This window comes from Athene noctua, chromosome 5 (assembly GCF_965140245.1).
Source record: "Athene noctua chromosome 5, bAthNoc1.hap1.1, whole genome shotgun sequence".
NCBI lineage: Eukaryota > Metazoa > Chordata > Aves > Strigiformes > Strigidae > Athene > Athene noctua.
This window is the reverse complement of record NC_134041.1, coordinates 15275236-15291189: the sequence shown is the minus strand read 5'-3', so window position 1 is coordinate 15291189 and position 15954 is coordinate 15275236. Positions and strand designations below refer to the sequence as shown.

Sequence of the window (15954 nt, the reverse complement as noted above, 5' to 3'; positions counted from 1 at the left end):
CACACACCCAGAAGCGCCCTGAGAATTAGCTAAATCCTCCTCAGAGCAGCTGCTTTTCAACAATTCAGGAGTTTATCAGCCTAATAAAAAAAGTAGCTGGCAGGAAAAAAGGCTGACAGTCTCAATAGGCTCTTCTGTGGCCTAGTGGGGCTGAAGAACTCTTCAAGGTCTTAGTCAACACTGAACAGAGGGCTCTGAACTGGCACACTCATCTACACCAAAACAAGCTGCAAAACCCGGAGAGAGGTCATCCGTTACATAAATGGTTTTCCCAGGCAGAATGCAAGTGGATTCAAAGAAAGTAGGTTGAATCCAGGTGCGAAGTTAAAACAAAAGTACTTTCAGGCTCAAAGAATCAAGGGAAAAAAAGTTCCCACCTGTAATACACTTTAATAGTAGTACTATTTTCTTCACTTCCAGTTCAAATCCTTCTCTATTTCTGTATTCCATATATTCATTATGGATTTATAAAAGCAGCCCTCATCTCTCAATCAAAACATTTTTCTCTGAGGTCTGAATTTCCAGCTTATGTTTTCACAGTAGTTTCAAGAATCGGTTTGGGCAGACTGTGAGAATGTATGATAGTTATTTCACTGTCTTTTTTTTTTTTTTTTTTTTTTGTTAAATTTGTTATTAATTTTAAAATTAAGTTTCCATGGGCCATTTCACCTTAATTCTTATCTCCTTGCCTATTGCCAGTGTAAACCAGACTTTTAAAGTTGTTCTAATATAAATTTCATGTGTTAATGTGCAAATATAGTCTACATAAGAATGTAATTATTGTACCTGACTGCAACAGATCAACTTTACTAAAACAGAACTGTCCTTTTATCAACATTAATTGCTGAAAAGGGGAAAATAAGTCTATTTAATGGCATATTACATTCAGTAAATAAGCTATTCTACAATTACTAACTCACTTGATGACAGGCGTCCGAAGAACCACCTTTGATCACTGACAGGGCCCCACAAAATCATATGAACTATGATAAATACCTATAATTAACAGCATGAAGTTATTTCTGACCTACAGCAAAGGGATGACATCATATACAGCAGAATTTTTAGGCTTACTAATCCATGTGGTTCATTTGTGCTCTAAGTTTTCTGGACTGATTTTCTAAACTTCATGCATGCATCTACATGTACAAAAAGAAATTTGTAGCATAGTCTTAATTTTCATGTATAATTACCACAATTTGCACATGCAATTCAGCTACCTTTGAAATGTTACTGTCCAGCTTTACATCTAACTGGTCCCATGAAAAAATTACTGAACACATGAATTAAATGCATAGTACTGAACTATTTGTATATTTCCAGATCTTTATTGTCAGGATAGATCTATAACACATCTTGTATTATAACTGAGAAATACTCTAGCTAGCAAAATAAAAACCTAGTCAGTGTTCCTCACATGCCCCAAATGTCAGTAAGAAAGTGCTCCGGAGCTTCCTCTCCACACAGCACTTATTTGTCTGTGTGAACTCCCAGTTATTTTCATGCAAACCCAGCTTCACTGGAGCTATCATAGATTTACATTTCTGTAAATAATATAATTTTAAATCACACTTTAATGCATCAAAAATTACTTTTCTGAATAGGAAAGGAACATTAGTGATAGACTGAAAAGTACTTATGGCTAGAATAAGTATATTTCAAATTTGAAGAAAAAACACAGCCTCTCTGAAAATCAACTGAAGGCCCAACAAAAAGAGGGTGCATTGGAAAATTCCCCTGATTGCTTACGTAGGAAGTACAGCAGTAACTACAGCGACATAAACAGACAAAAAGGGGTCTAGTTTTAGGTATTGGTCAAACGAAGCAGCTGTTTAAAGATGCCAATGTTGAAAACAAAAATGTTTAAATATTTTTTGTTTTTGTAAAGCTGTCACTTTAAACATGGACTTCATTGTTAATGTAAGAAACATTCTTTCCCCCCACTCAGTTTCCATTGCTCTGTATTTTAGATATGGACTTAAATGAACAGAACAGAGTCACTGCACCAGAACGTCAGTCTTTCGTTCTCCCTTTGTGCTTAGCCAGACCTTTTTTGGCTGGACTGATGTAATGCAACCTTGAAACCGTCTATCGTTCACCATGGTCTTGTCACTCAGTAGCACTAAGCAAGCAGAATGGTGTCTGAACACACTTGCTCATTGTTGTTACAGCTGGTGTTGCAAATGCAAGGCCTGAATAAAGGTTGCTTGGCTGTGAACTTACTATAAAACAAATTTTCTTGAGTATGTTGGGTCACTGATTTCATACATGTTGTATTACATTTAGGAGAGAACAAAAATGACCTTCACTGAACAGAGCTGTTTTTAGCTGCAGCTACAAATCAAGGCCACAGAGCAAAGGTATAATTTCTATAACTGCCAAACACAGGAATACTGTGTATCTCACAGGCAAATACAGCCCTTTCTGAAGAAAGGTTTCTTTCCATCCACATTCAGAATAGCACAATATCAGTTTTTAGTAGAACAATACCATGTAGTATTCTGTTTGATATATGTTTATTTCATATTACTTGAACCTACTTTTGTGGAAATAATGTAAAATAATGTTTCCCAGAGGATATACTGTTACTGTCATGAATGGATATAAGCAAACTGCTTTCCAAAGGAAGAGCAGGTCACAGCTTACCTAGCGTGATTCATCAGAGAGGTTAAAGGGAATGATTGCTTTCTGCATGACCAGCTTTGCCCTGTTATTTGTCATATATAATGTTCTCACCAAACTGGAATCGAGATATAGATGCTGTTACAAGGGGATCTTCTTTGATTATATCACTCAATAAAAACTGTACCTTAAGAAACAGACAGGAAGTACAACACAACACAGCTGATCTTCTATCACATTTGGACAATGTTTATGTCCATATAACCATATAAAGGAACAGCGACCTCTGTTAGATGCTTTGAAAATGAAGACCTGCATAGAATTTTCAGAATAAAGGATGGAAAAGTCCAATGTGAGACATCTAGCCCATTTTTTTGCTCATGAGTCCTAAAGATATGGACTATAATCTTTGCCAAAAAAAAAAAAAAAAAGAGGTAATTAATAACTGTAAAAGCAAGAAGAAATATAACAAATAATATAATAGCATAATCCTAGCGCAAATTTAGCCTTCCTACCAATTTATGTGGAACAAGTTAACAAAAGTAATGTAAAATTAATGTTTGCATATTTTCTAAAGTGTGTTGATCTGAAGTTCAGTAATAAGTCTGATACATTGTTCATAACTTAAATATTCAGGCAGATTACTTTTTATATTTTGTTGTAAATTCTCTATATGTCTAATGTATAGAACTGTAATAATAATAAACAATAAACTACTCAGATAAGATATTCCAGTATGTATATATTATGTTCCAGAAAGGTACACACTCAAAGCATGTATGTGTATATATGCATAGGTAATATAGGTACAAAAGAGTCTAAAATCTAGAATACTCACAAACCTCTAAGAAACTCCGCAATAGAAAAGAAACTCTGATCACTACCACCTCTTTAAAGTTATTTATGTGAAATAGAGCATTCTGTTTTCTCTGACAAGAGGAACACTTACACATGCAAGGTTCTCAATTCTGTTTCTTCATATTCAATTTATTATGACCTCTAACTTCTATTTATGAAGATATGTTCCACATATATCATACTGTATAGAGAATATCAACTACATTCCTTCACCGATATCTGTATCTATATGTCAATACAATGGCTTTGTAATGAATGTGTTCTAGGATGTGTGTATGTTACGGGGGGCAATTATCTTGTCAAGCATAAGACGTACTGAAGAGAAAAAGAGCACAAATTGCACTCGATAGCCTTAAAAGCAGTACTCTGCTCATAACATATTACATGTACCCCTGGAAATGGTCCAAAATGAACTCTTCCCTGAGGTCTGCATTTTGTGCATGATAAGGAATAATCAGTCTCATGTTATATAAATGCAGGTGACAGCCTATGTGCTACAATAATTCAGATATAAACCAAAGTGATGATACAAACCCCTCTATTAGATGTAGATTAATGTCACTAAACATTATTTTCCAAAGGTCATGGTGTCCAGCATACTTCTGTGTTTGGCAAAGCTAAATTATTGATAAAAAAGCTCCCACTCAAATATTATACAAGACATACTACACTGCTTCCCTTGTAACTTTTTTTTCTCAAAGATAATGTTATGTCAGTCTGTCTGCAAATCTAAAGCATTAATTTCTTTTAAAAACCACTCAAATATCTTTAGACCCTCACCAAACTATAAATAAATCTTAACAGTGCGCACACTGATAAAGTTTATTAATGACTAGAACAAACTTTTCAAATATAACACTAAGTATATCTGCTTTTTAGAAAGGATGAGTTACATAAATCACCCACCATTGCAAATAGAAGTTTTCGTACATAGGGCTCCACCCCCCATCAGCCCCTCTGTCAGATCCTTTGGCCCTGAACAAGACTGTGACCATCCTTCCCTCTTCCCAGAAGAGTGATCTTCTGGATGAAAGACAAAAAGTGCATGTGTGCAATCATACAGGTTAGCAAAATTGGCATGAAAATCCCAGTGACCTCACCACTGTTATGTAATTTTGTAATATTGTAGCAAAAGATGTTAAAAGAGAGTTAAAATGACCTAGTGAAATATGTTTGTGGATGTTAATCAGATGTTTTCTGAAGCATGAGCAGTAGTATGGTGAATGTCATTAAAAATTCCCATTTGCAGAAATAACCAGTAGGAAATAAAGAAGCTGACATTGTGACTACCTGAAGGCAGGAGTCCGTATCTCCACACAGCAGTAATAGATGTCTAAATCAAACCACTTAATCTATTAGTACCATGTCCTACCACTGTGCAATGCATAGAACTGTTGATGGTTCAGGGAATATTTTATGAAGAAAATCACTGTCAGAACATCACTTCTTAGCTGAAGTTTTAGCTGGCAAAAGTGTTTAACAAACTCACTAGAGAGCTATTGAATATTTATTTTTAAGTCTCCTACTGATTTAGGAGGCAAAATATTAAGCTGTGTCTCTTGCATTACAGCAGAATATTTGCTTACTGTTCAAGAATAAAATAAATAAATAAAATAATTTCAGTAATGATAGCTCATATTTTTTCTAAAAAAGTCAAACACACATGGATGCTGGTACCATTTGAAAAAGCATACACATTTAACAGACAGAAAAAGTCAACTAAACAACTTCCTGAGTGCTGTTTTCGCCCATATAAATCCCTCAACTACCAAGGCCTCGATGTATCTTTTGTACAAATTCCCACTCCCTTTACATACAGTCATAAATGAAGAACACAACTCTAGTTTGTGATTAATAGTTCTGCTCACCATCAAGTATTATATTAAGGCATCTTTTGGACTATTTCTGATCTTGACCATTTTGCATGGCAGGATATTGCCAACTTGTCTCCTACTGAAATACACAGCAAACACAAAAGTATCTTCCCAATGGAATATTTTCCTTCAGTCTTGTCAGATGCCATAATACCTCACGGTGGAAGATAGACTGAAGTCATGTCAATCTCTCAGTTCTAATCAAGCAGCTGTATCTCAGTTCCCAGACTACGGGTGCCTGAGAAGCCAGCACAGCGCTCCTGCTGTTCCTGTTCCTTCATGAGCAAAGCAAAACTGGTCCCTTATCTCCACCTAGGACACTGAATATACCCAGGATTGGCACATGTCAGAGAGGAGGGCTTTAATTCTTACGTGCTTGCAAACTACTGCAGTAATTTACCAGTTTGAATGCTATATTTTTGATACCTTCCTGTTTCTCATTCCTTGGAATTTTAAACTTTTTTGAGGTGGTTAAGAGGCTCCTTTTTAATTCTGTTCTTTGTACATGACTACAGTTGAGAATTATGATCTTACATTGACTGGATAAGAGTGTTGCTGCCTCAGTTCAAGCCCAAGGTAGGTAGTCTGATAGTCCACAAACTGTAAGTAGCAGGAAACGCTCAGAATTTAATTTCAGAGGTCAGTGCATCCCAGCAAAATGGGCTTAAGAATCTCATCAAAGAAATATTCACAGTTACTGTTGGTTATCAGTGCTACTGCAAGTTTAATTGTTGTCAAGGCATTCAGAGTTTCTGTGTGGGTGACTTCTAATTGCTGTTGCATCAGAATGAATAAACAGTTCTTAGGCAAAGAACTATGATCCCATACAGACAGATACTGCTGAATACTGCTTGAAGCATTCTGCATTGCACACCTGTATCTATGGAAGAATTAAACACTATCAATAACCCTTTTTTTTTGACTCCACAGGCAATACAGTATTTGAAATGACCAGAGTTTCATTACTTGTTCTTCCACCAATAAATCTACAAGTCTCATATACTGTCTTCAGCAAACAACCTGATGGGAGTGGTTGATCAACTTCATTATTTCAATAAATGAATTTGAGCTTCAATTGATGTTTTGCATGTGTGACCTGTTCTTAAATTGACATTAAAGAAAAAAAGAGGCTCTGGGATCCTGGCTATCTGCTGACACTGTTTTACTTTTTAACATTTATTTTAAAATGGTTTAAGGTTTTGTCTTAACCATGTGAACTAGAATAATATGAACTAGAAATCAAAGAATGTCAAATGCATTATACTTAGAGTTTACAGTTTTTGTCACTATCATGGTGGAATGTGAAAGGCTGATTTAGCAACATTTTGTAAAGAGCAGAAGTGAAACAGTGTTAGGAAATACTGCTGTGAAACAGCAAAATTAATTCCCATGAAGCTGTTTTACCCAGTTTTTTTCTCTAGTTGCTCTGGCCAGCTTCCTGATGAGAGAAGTCATTTTGAAGGAAATGTGAAATTCAGACTTCCTAAGGAGTATTTTCACAAACAAACTCTTTCTCCAATTAAGATGGTCTCTCAAAACCTCTCTGGGTACAGATATAAAGCTGAGGAAAACCACATTTAGTCTCAAATTTAAATGAATCTATTAAAGAAATTTTAAAAGTAAAAATTGAACTTGATGTTTTAGAAGTTTAGAACCTGATTTTAGCCTTCTTCTGGAGAGGTTTTAATTCAAGGATGGATGTGAAGATCCAGAAAATAAGTTTTAAATAATTGATGGGTGTGGGATAGGGTGATATTATCCAAGAGGAAGACTTCACAGTCTTGTTTGGGAATGAGTCAGTCCAACCAAAGCCAAACAAACTACACAAACTCCACCTTAGTGACTAAGACTTCTTTGTAAATTCTGCTAGTGTTAAGTTTTCCATTGTAATTACATGTCCTCTTCAAATAAACAATATGATGCTCATCTAAAATAAATTAACCTGTTATTTCATCTAATGCATTTGAAACTGGAGTACTCATTCTGCTTGGGGAAACAATTGTTATTTCTTTACTTGAGCAAACTGTATTTCTTCAGTGATGGCAGAGAGGAAATGTTCTGCCTGCAACATCCTAGCATAGCCTCTACTGCTAAAGTAAAACAAATGCAAACCTAAAGGACAACTCCCTTTTTTTTTTTGCACCTATAAACAATAAATTGTTCTGCTGGCTGCAGTGCTATTATTCCATTCCTCACAGAGCAGCACTACTTAATACCTCCTGACAATTACAAAAACAAGTCAGTCAGGATCATCCTGAACTGGATTGTGCTAACATACAGCTGAGGATAAATTTGGCCTCAGTGAGTCTCTCTTTACTCAACAGTTCACATTGCTTTTATTCAGCTTGTCCCATTTCTTGCTTAATCTCACGTGGGATTATTCTGACTCCTGTAGGCTGATTTTGAGAGAGCCACCAACGTGAAAATTAGGTTTTTTGATGTACTGAATGCTACTTGTGTGTTGTATATTGGTACTCATTCATATACCCCCTTTCACTAAGACTATTGCCCTGAAGAGTCTTCCAAGGTTTCCTGTATTTTCAGCACCCCTACTGTCAACATCCATTTCCAGTGCCACTAAATCAGTCATTAAAATTTGCTTGTAACTGTATCTTACTATGCAAACGCACACTGAGAACAGTAAAAGACCTTTGCTTAAAAGGGCACAGGACATCAGAGGACTACAATTCTGCACAATTTCTTTAACACTGTAGTTTTTCTAGGAATTGAAAGTCATTGGACCATAGCTTGAAGCCACTGGTCAGACAATACTGGCAAAGCCCTTGAGTTCTGTGCAAATTGGGTCGAACTCTCATTTCCTATTACGTGACTGACACACCCTATGCAAGGAAAACACAGCTAAAACATGAATTATTTCACATGGGAAGCAGTAGCTCAACTTCATATAACTTTCCTGCTGTTCATTTTTCTGGTTTTGTTGGTGGCTGTGGTTGTCTGTGTGCAAGCACCTAATCTCTATAATATTTCAGAAATTCTCTCCAATCCTCCTGATCTGCTTTAGTGAGTATCTGGTTAAGCCATTGTAGGGCTCACCCATGTTGTACAACCCTTGATGTGCTACACAGTCTTAGGAAGTGGAAAGCAAAACATGAACCATGAAACCATCAAAGAAATAACTATTTCTATTTTATATAATTTGGAAAACATCAGAGGTAATTAAAAAAAACCAATCCTACAAAATGGCTTGAAACGGGCAGGAACTTTTCCTCCTCTCACAAGCCCAGAAAAGAGAAATCACCTTTGAGAGTCCTCTTTAGCAGCCTTTCATGGTTACCAGACATTATAAATCATGGAGTGCCTAGCAAACATATATACACTTCTTTTCATAATGTCTGATTCAACACTCTGTCATATGGCAAATCTCCCACTGACTTCAATGCACTTTTACCTAAGTGAGGTCTGAGCAAAGACTGCAGAATACAGTCTTTAAAAATACTCTGTGTACCTTTGAGGAGGATAATATTTTTCTCCTTACACACCCAGTGCCAAGTTGGACCTGGCACTGACAGGATTTTTGTTATTAGCAGACAATAGGGACTAGGTTAAAAATAGTGTAGCCACGAGAAAGCAATGATTCTGATTAAGTAAATTCCATTGAACTCTTTCTAGTAAGCATTATTCAGGTCATGAATGCTAATTTGTCCTGCAGGGGGCTGTGGGTAATTACCCAGAAAAACTATCAGCTTTATTGAGTTGCTACAAAATAGTATTACTGAATGGAATGCACTGTAAAGGGAGACAACACTGATATGTGCCCGTAGAACTAAGAAGTCTTTTTCCAAAGATACCATAAACTGGACCAAAATCATAGTAACTTTACTTTGGATTAGTATACATTCTACGCTACTTTTATGTTTCTATTAAATAAAATTAACATGCAAAATTATGCAGCACAGAAGTGCCACTATGACACCTAGAGCAAATTTAGCGTTCTGCATATTTAAAGTTGTGTAGAATCAGAACCATCTTAAAAAATGAAGCAAATGTGGCACATTGGCTGCATTCCAGCAGTCACATAGAACTGCTGACATTACTAAAATCCAGATAATTTAGTCCCATATGGGAATCTATACCACAATTATATTGTCCCTGTTCCGACACAGTCCTGATTTTGCACTTCTTTAAGCCTAGCTTTTTATAATTTTAATTCCCTCCACCAATAAAGCAATTTGCATTCACACAGCCTTCTTTGCTAAGTGAGAGTGAAGAAAAAATCTGTTACATGACCTTGGTCTTCTTCGCAGTTGATTACAAGGAAACAAACTCTTCAGCTAAACCATTCTCTCATATGTTTTTAATTGATGTAGAACATTGTACTACAAACCATAGGAGAGAACTAAACAAGTAGCACACCATGGCAGGTGACAATTCACTCTCATTTAAAGAATGTATACGTGAGGCAAATCCTCCTGCATGGAAAGAGATGCAGTCCACATGCTGGAAGTTTTCCCAGGTATACGCACAATATTTGCTGCTCACGTTACTTATTAAAACTCAGGGAACTACAAAGTGTCCCTATTGAATCTTGCAGCTCTGTAAGCGTTAGTCTGACTTGTACACATGGTGTAGAATCAATCTGTGCATGTTCTCTGACCACCTGTCTGGGATTTTGGGGCACCTGGTCAGAACTGATGCTATGATCCTTCCTGTGGATGCCCAGAGATCCATGAGATTACTGGTAAAGTGACATGGTTCTGCCAGAAGTGTTAGAATGAGCAGGTATACATAAAGCAACAGCAAGAATCAAAAAAGAAGTAGAAAAGAAGGTATTTCTTACAGCTATAAACTCTGACTCTCTACTGAAGTCAATTAAAATAATCTTCCTTTTGATTCAACTCAGAATAAATTGCCAATAAACAAGGACTACACCTAAGTGCTATTGTGCTAGTCACTGCACTGACAGCTGGGGTCTTCAGACAAAGGATGTGCAAGCAAAGGCTGACTTTTCCACTCAGGCTCTCTTCTCTAAGAACTGGGACCAACTTCACTGTGATTTGATAAATCTACGGTAATTAATACTCATTGATGATATGGCCCTTATCCTAAACATTTACTAGCAAAAATTAATTCCAGATAAATAGTTCTTTAAAAGCACTCCAGATAGCAGTGGCATGAATAAGGTTTTATTTATCACTTATTTTGACACTCTTAGGTACTGTAACAGAACAAAAACAACATGTGAAGAATGTCATTAAATCAAAAATTAATTTAATTTTAAAGACAAGAAAAATTACCCTCATGATTTTTCTTAATTTCTGGCAGTGCTGGACAAGGAACTTCTTAGCATGTAAGACTGGAAAATATAAGGAATATTTTTTGAAAATTTCAACAAAATGAAGAAACAAGCAGCAAAACTTGCTTATTATTTTAATAAATGAACTGACACTCCACTCTTTGTATTTCACTTTCTCATTTCCTCTCACTTTTCATTCTCCAACTAAGTTTTTTTTTTTTTTTTTTTCTTTCACACAGGCTCCAAATACATTTCCCTTTACTCAACAGAAGATTAACATTCCCACAGAACCAGCACTGTTGAGATTGGCTACTGTAATTTGTTTGAAGGATTGATTTCATGTTCAAAACACTGGAACAACAATGTTTGTCAGTAAAATAAAATATTGAACATAACTCTGAGTTGGACATGATATTAATTAATAATGTTTTTCAGTGCCTTACTTTGCATAAAAGGTATGGCGTTTGGATCAAAGATCAAAACATAACTCTATACATTTTGCTGGAACAGGCTCAATTTTGTTCCAAGTTCTTGAATGCAGCTGGTTAAGTTTGACATGCTATATTTTTACATTTAATTTAAAAATAAACTTTACTATTACTTATTTTGAAAATACCATATTTTCCTGCTTTATTTTGGAAAAGAATAAACAAATTGTTTCCTTCTCACAATTAATTGTTTTAAAAGTGTCCTGAATAAACTTGCCACCTATGAACAGACAATCAAACTATGAAGCTAAAGTGTTCTAATGTACGAAAAAGGTGAAAATATGTGAAAGTATTTTTTCATTCCTTTTGCACCTCAACAATAACAGAATTGAACAACAAAACTCCACCCCAGGCTGTTGTGATTGTTAGTAATTCTCACTTTTCAGTGTCACTAAAACATCTAAGCAATCATATTTCAGCTGCAAGTTTTTCTGCTCTCAATGTATTTTGTTTTAAATCAGTAAGATCAAAAATGCATGTCCACCTCAGATTTATATTCTTCAAAATATCATATAATCTCTTTCCTGTTGTTTTTGTTTAAGAGAAAACAAATACTATATGTACTAATGAGAAATCCCAGCTATGAAGAGAGTGAACAAATGTGTTTTTAACATTAGTTAGCCCCTCTATTTCCAGACAGTTTTCCAACAACCTTTTTGCTTATTTGAAACACAAATAAAGTATACTTTCTTCTGTTGTCAGCTGACAGATAGGTGCTCCTAAATACAATTATTTATACTTTTAATACTATTTAATACTAATTATTTATACACATTTATTATGTGTATTTTGTCTTCACATTAATATTAATTTCTGAAACAAAGATAATACTGCCAGAGTACATGAAATTAATGTTACTATTAGGTCATTAGTCACTACCTTGTGCTTAGTCTAAAGAAGGCGGGTAGCATTAATCTGAATGTATTACATGGAGTTGTTGTTCATCTTAAGGAAAAGGTTAAAAGAAACCTTTTATTTCAGTAGGGGTATTAACATAAAGAAAATGTAAACACACTTACAGCAACCCCAACAAACTCTAAAATTCTGTTTCTTTCTTCAGGCTGTGAAAGACTGAGAGACATTTCTCATCATTCCTGAATGTGCTCTGTGGTAGAAAGAGCCTAACAAGGATTAAAAAGGCTGTCCTATGCATGCACTTTGCTAAATCCCTGCATGCCATTCTAGGGTGACTGTACTGTCTGAACAAGTTCTCCCTGTTTGCATGTAAGAAATAGCTGGCTCAAACAATTCATCTGATCAGTGAGGCTCAGCCAGAAAGTGTGCCAGTCCAACTATAGGCAGCCTAATACTCTTTCCATGAATGATGGTTAAAAAGGGCTTTCTTGCTTGAATGGTCCTCCATAGGATGTGGAAATAAGGCTCAGCTGGGGGAGGGATTCAGGGAAGGAAGGAAACCAACACCAAACATCACTGCTTAGATCCCGCTGGCTACCTGGCTTTTAATACAGTGGAAGCAGACAGGAGATTTACAGTAAATTAATCTAAAACGCTCTGTCAAAAAGCTATTCATTCTGTATCTGTTACAAAGCAGTTATCTGAATGGGGCAGTAGGCCAATATAATTGCATGATGGCAATAGGACAGGGAAAGAAATGCACTGGGGGTGATCCTTGCTTCCTCTTACAAACTCTTCGCCCCCTCTGTCCCAGTCACGTGCATTTTTCATTTCAGCAATTTTCTGTGAAAAGAAGACAACATACACAGACGAAAGGGTTGCATGATGTTTGAGGACGGAGCGATGGCACCAGGCAGAAGGAAAGGTGCCATTCTGCCGTGTGTTAAATTTATTCAGTGCGGTGTGTTTGTCAGCCCTGGTTTCAAGTATTCATGTACAGTTATCTGCTTCTCATGTGTTTAATTGTTTTGAAAGATTAAGACGTGGAAATGTCAGAAATGGTCTGCTAAATATTATAAGGAAAATATAGCTTAGATAATAATTATTCCACTAAGAGAGAAGAAAGAGAGGCATTTTACCATTACAGTATAAACTGTAGGTGGATAAGAACTTCACACTACAAATACAATAAGCACATTGTACATATATACTGGTCCAACTGGATTGAATACATAACAAATCCAGATTAATTCCGCTGAGCTCAATAATTATGTATTAGTATATTCAAGAGACTCTTGTTATTCACATCAAGATCTGAAACTAATTGCAAACTAATTTGTTTTTATATTTCACATGAATATTTCACCTTCTAAAGGTTATGTCAGTAACAGACATATTAGTAGGAAATAAATGAGGTAACCCTGCTTACGGTATGCCAGGTGAAATAAAGACTACCTCAGTAAGAGTTTCCCTGTATTGTTCTGCCAGTGAACTCACTGCTTGGCTGGAGACACCAGTAAAAGGAAAAGTTTAACAAGTCTTCCAACCAATCAGCCTCTAACCCATCTTCCTTTGAAAAGACAGACTAAATTTGAGGATTGTGAAATTTATACACAGAAAGCAGCTTTCAAACTATTTACAGGCCAAGTACAAAGAAGGCTATAATGTAAGTTCCCCATTATTGTCCCACTGAATACATATCTACTTTCCCACTGGAACCTCTTCTTAGTGACAAATGACTCACTCTTCATGCTTACTCAGTTCTGACCTCACCTGAACACATCAATTGCACCAAATACTGCAAAGCTTTCCTAGTTTTGTGATGTGGTCAAATTTCAGACAGCTCAACTGTCTTCACTGAGAAGACGAGGTGATGACGTTCCAAAGACCTGAAAGGCAAGTGACAGCTACTTTATCCAGCAAGACATACTGTCCTTGGAGCAAGTGTATTGTGATTTGCCCATTCCTTGAATTATGCTACATCCTCTGTGCCTGTTTTTATAATTGTGTAAGGTGATCCAGATATTATTTCATTAAATTTTTGTGAGGGTTTTTTTTTTTCAGTTTGTTTAGTGCTGAAATTTCTATTCCAGGTTTCATGTAGATGTAAAAGATACATATGTGCGTAATATTACATATTCTTACCCTGTCAGCATCAGTAAGGCATACCATTCCTGGCCTTTCCACAAACACTGAGAACAGTAATTCATTAGAAATTCCCATCTCTGGACATGCATGAGACTTACATTCGAGGAAGAAATATATGGTGTCTCAGGGCTTGAAAAAGCCATGGAGAAATTCAAAGCAATCTCTGGATATGTTAGCTGACAAGGAGGTCCGTGTTGTCATGAGATGGTATCTTAGGACTCCCACAGTCCTCAGGTTGTGGGAGACAGGCTTCCTGTGGGCTATTTGTTGGAAGATCCTGTTGCCAGTGTTATTAGCGACCCCATTAAAATTAAGGCATCACTAGTTTTTTAGTGATTTATAGTGAGTAAAGAGTACAAATCTTAATTTCTCCATGCATGTGATCTGCCAACAATCACACAAGCCCACACTTAACTGCTCTGACCACTGTAGGAACCTCAGGAGGTTGCTGGGCCCAGATGGCTCAGTTTATCACAGTACACTACTGCAGCTCTATAAGGAGCCTCATACCATCTGGGCAGATTTAAAGCCAAAAGGAAATATGCTGGATCCAATGGAAACAGGTCTCTTGCACACTGCCCCAGTAGTCTTTGCCTATCATCAACCTGTTCCCCTGACTGAGGTACAGGTAAGAAACTTCATGGAAGGTGCAGTTACCAGATCCTGGTGATAAAAATACTAATAATACACGACTGCCCAATATTATTCCTATTCTGATTTCAATGTTTCTCTTATATTAATCACTTTTAATAACTGATTAAGGGCAAACACAGCAAAAGAACAGATGTAAGTTTGGTATCTTTCCCTGCCAGGGAGTCCACAACATTTGCAACTTTGTGGAAGCACAAGTGTAAGCAGTTGATATTTTTTGTGTGTATGTATACATATACATTTATTTACAAATTAAAATGACAGTGAGAATACTAAATTAACATCAACACTTACTATTTCATTTTTTCAACGTTTGTTACCATCTCAAAAATGCTATATCTTGGACAGCTGAATTTTTCTCCAGCACAGCCAGAAAGCCTATTGAGTCAATCTCACCTGTGCTAGAATCATGAGCGGCTGAGTTTAAATACACAATGCAAGTGGCTTCAAAATTTGTGAATCACTTTATATATTTGTAAACTCTACCTTCTCATAATTTAAGTATCTAAGAAGTATGTGATCAATCATTCTAACAAATAATTTTATTCGACATTGTATAAAATGCACAGCACAGGCTCATGTGACCATGCATGTGAATCACAGCATTTAGACTGCCTGAGGCACATGAAGACCAAGGAGCAGCCTATACCCAGCTGATTAAGCTGTAGTGCAAAACAACACCTTGGTAGTCAGAGGTATGCCAGCCAACAGTGGTTTACTGGACCAAGGAGTATAACACTGTAATTTTCTTCTCTTATACGTGTCATGTTCTCTCCTATTGTTTCCCCTTATAGAGTGAAATATGTAGGTAAGAAATTGCTGCAGAGTTTCATGTGGTATGTCCCTCCAAAATCAGAGCGTAACAAACTGTCTTTTTTAGCCAGTACATTTGGTATAGTGACATGAATCACTAAAAGTGCAGGTGAGCAACTAGTGGTTTAAAAAGTCAAGAAAATCTAAAAGACCTCATGTATTCACCTACAGCTAGACAGAATACTACAATTCCTAGCCCTGCTTATTTTATTGTATGTTTCTAGCCATTATTTTTTTGCTTATTGACAGGAAACCCATGATTTATAGAGTCTGGCTCAGGGCAGACATTTAAAAGATCTTATTTTTTCTCTTCCCAAAACATAGTAATATGGGCCAAACCTCCTTTTTTCATGCCTGCTTTTCTTTCAAAAATGGAATTTGTAGCCTCCTT

The 15954-nt window shown here is 36.2% G+C and overlaps 1 protein-coding gene across 16 annotated transcripts in view; it reads right to left on the bottom strand.

The window, feature by feature from the left end:
- Positions 1-15954, bottom strand: part of ADGRL2 (adhesion G protein-coupled receptor L2) — a 395343-nt gene that overhangs the window by 272023 nt on the left and 107366 nt on the right. Inside the window, exon 1 of one of the 16 annotated variants that reach the window (XM_074906461.1) lies at positions 12116-12152. The exons of the other annotated variants lie outside the window; for them this stretch is intronic. The gene's annotated coding sequence lies outside the window, so the exon portion shown is untranslated. Of the gene's footprint in view, positions 1-12115; positions 12153-15954 lie in introns of those variants that run through there. 16 annotated transcript variants of the gene reach the window in all.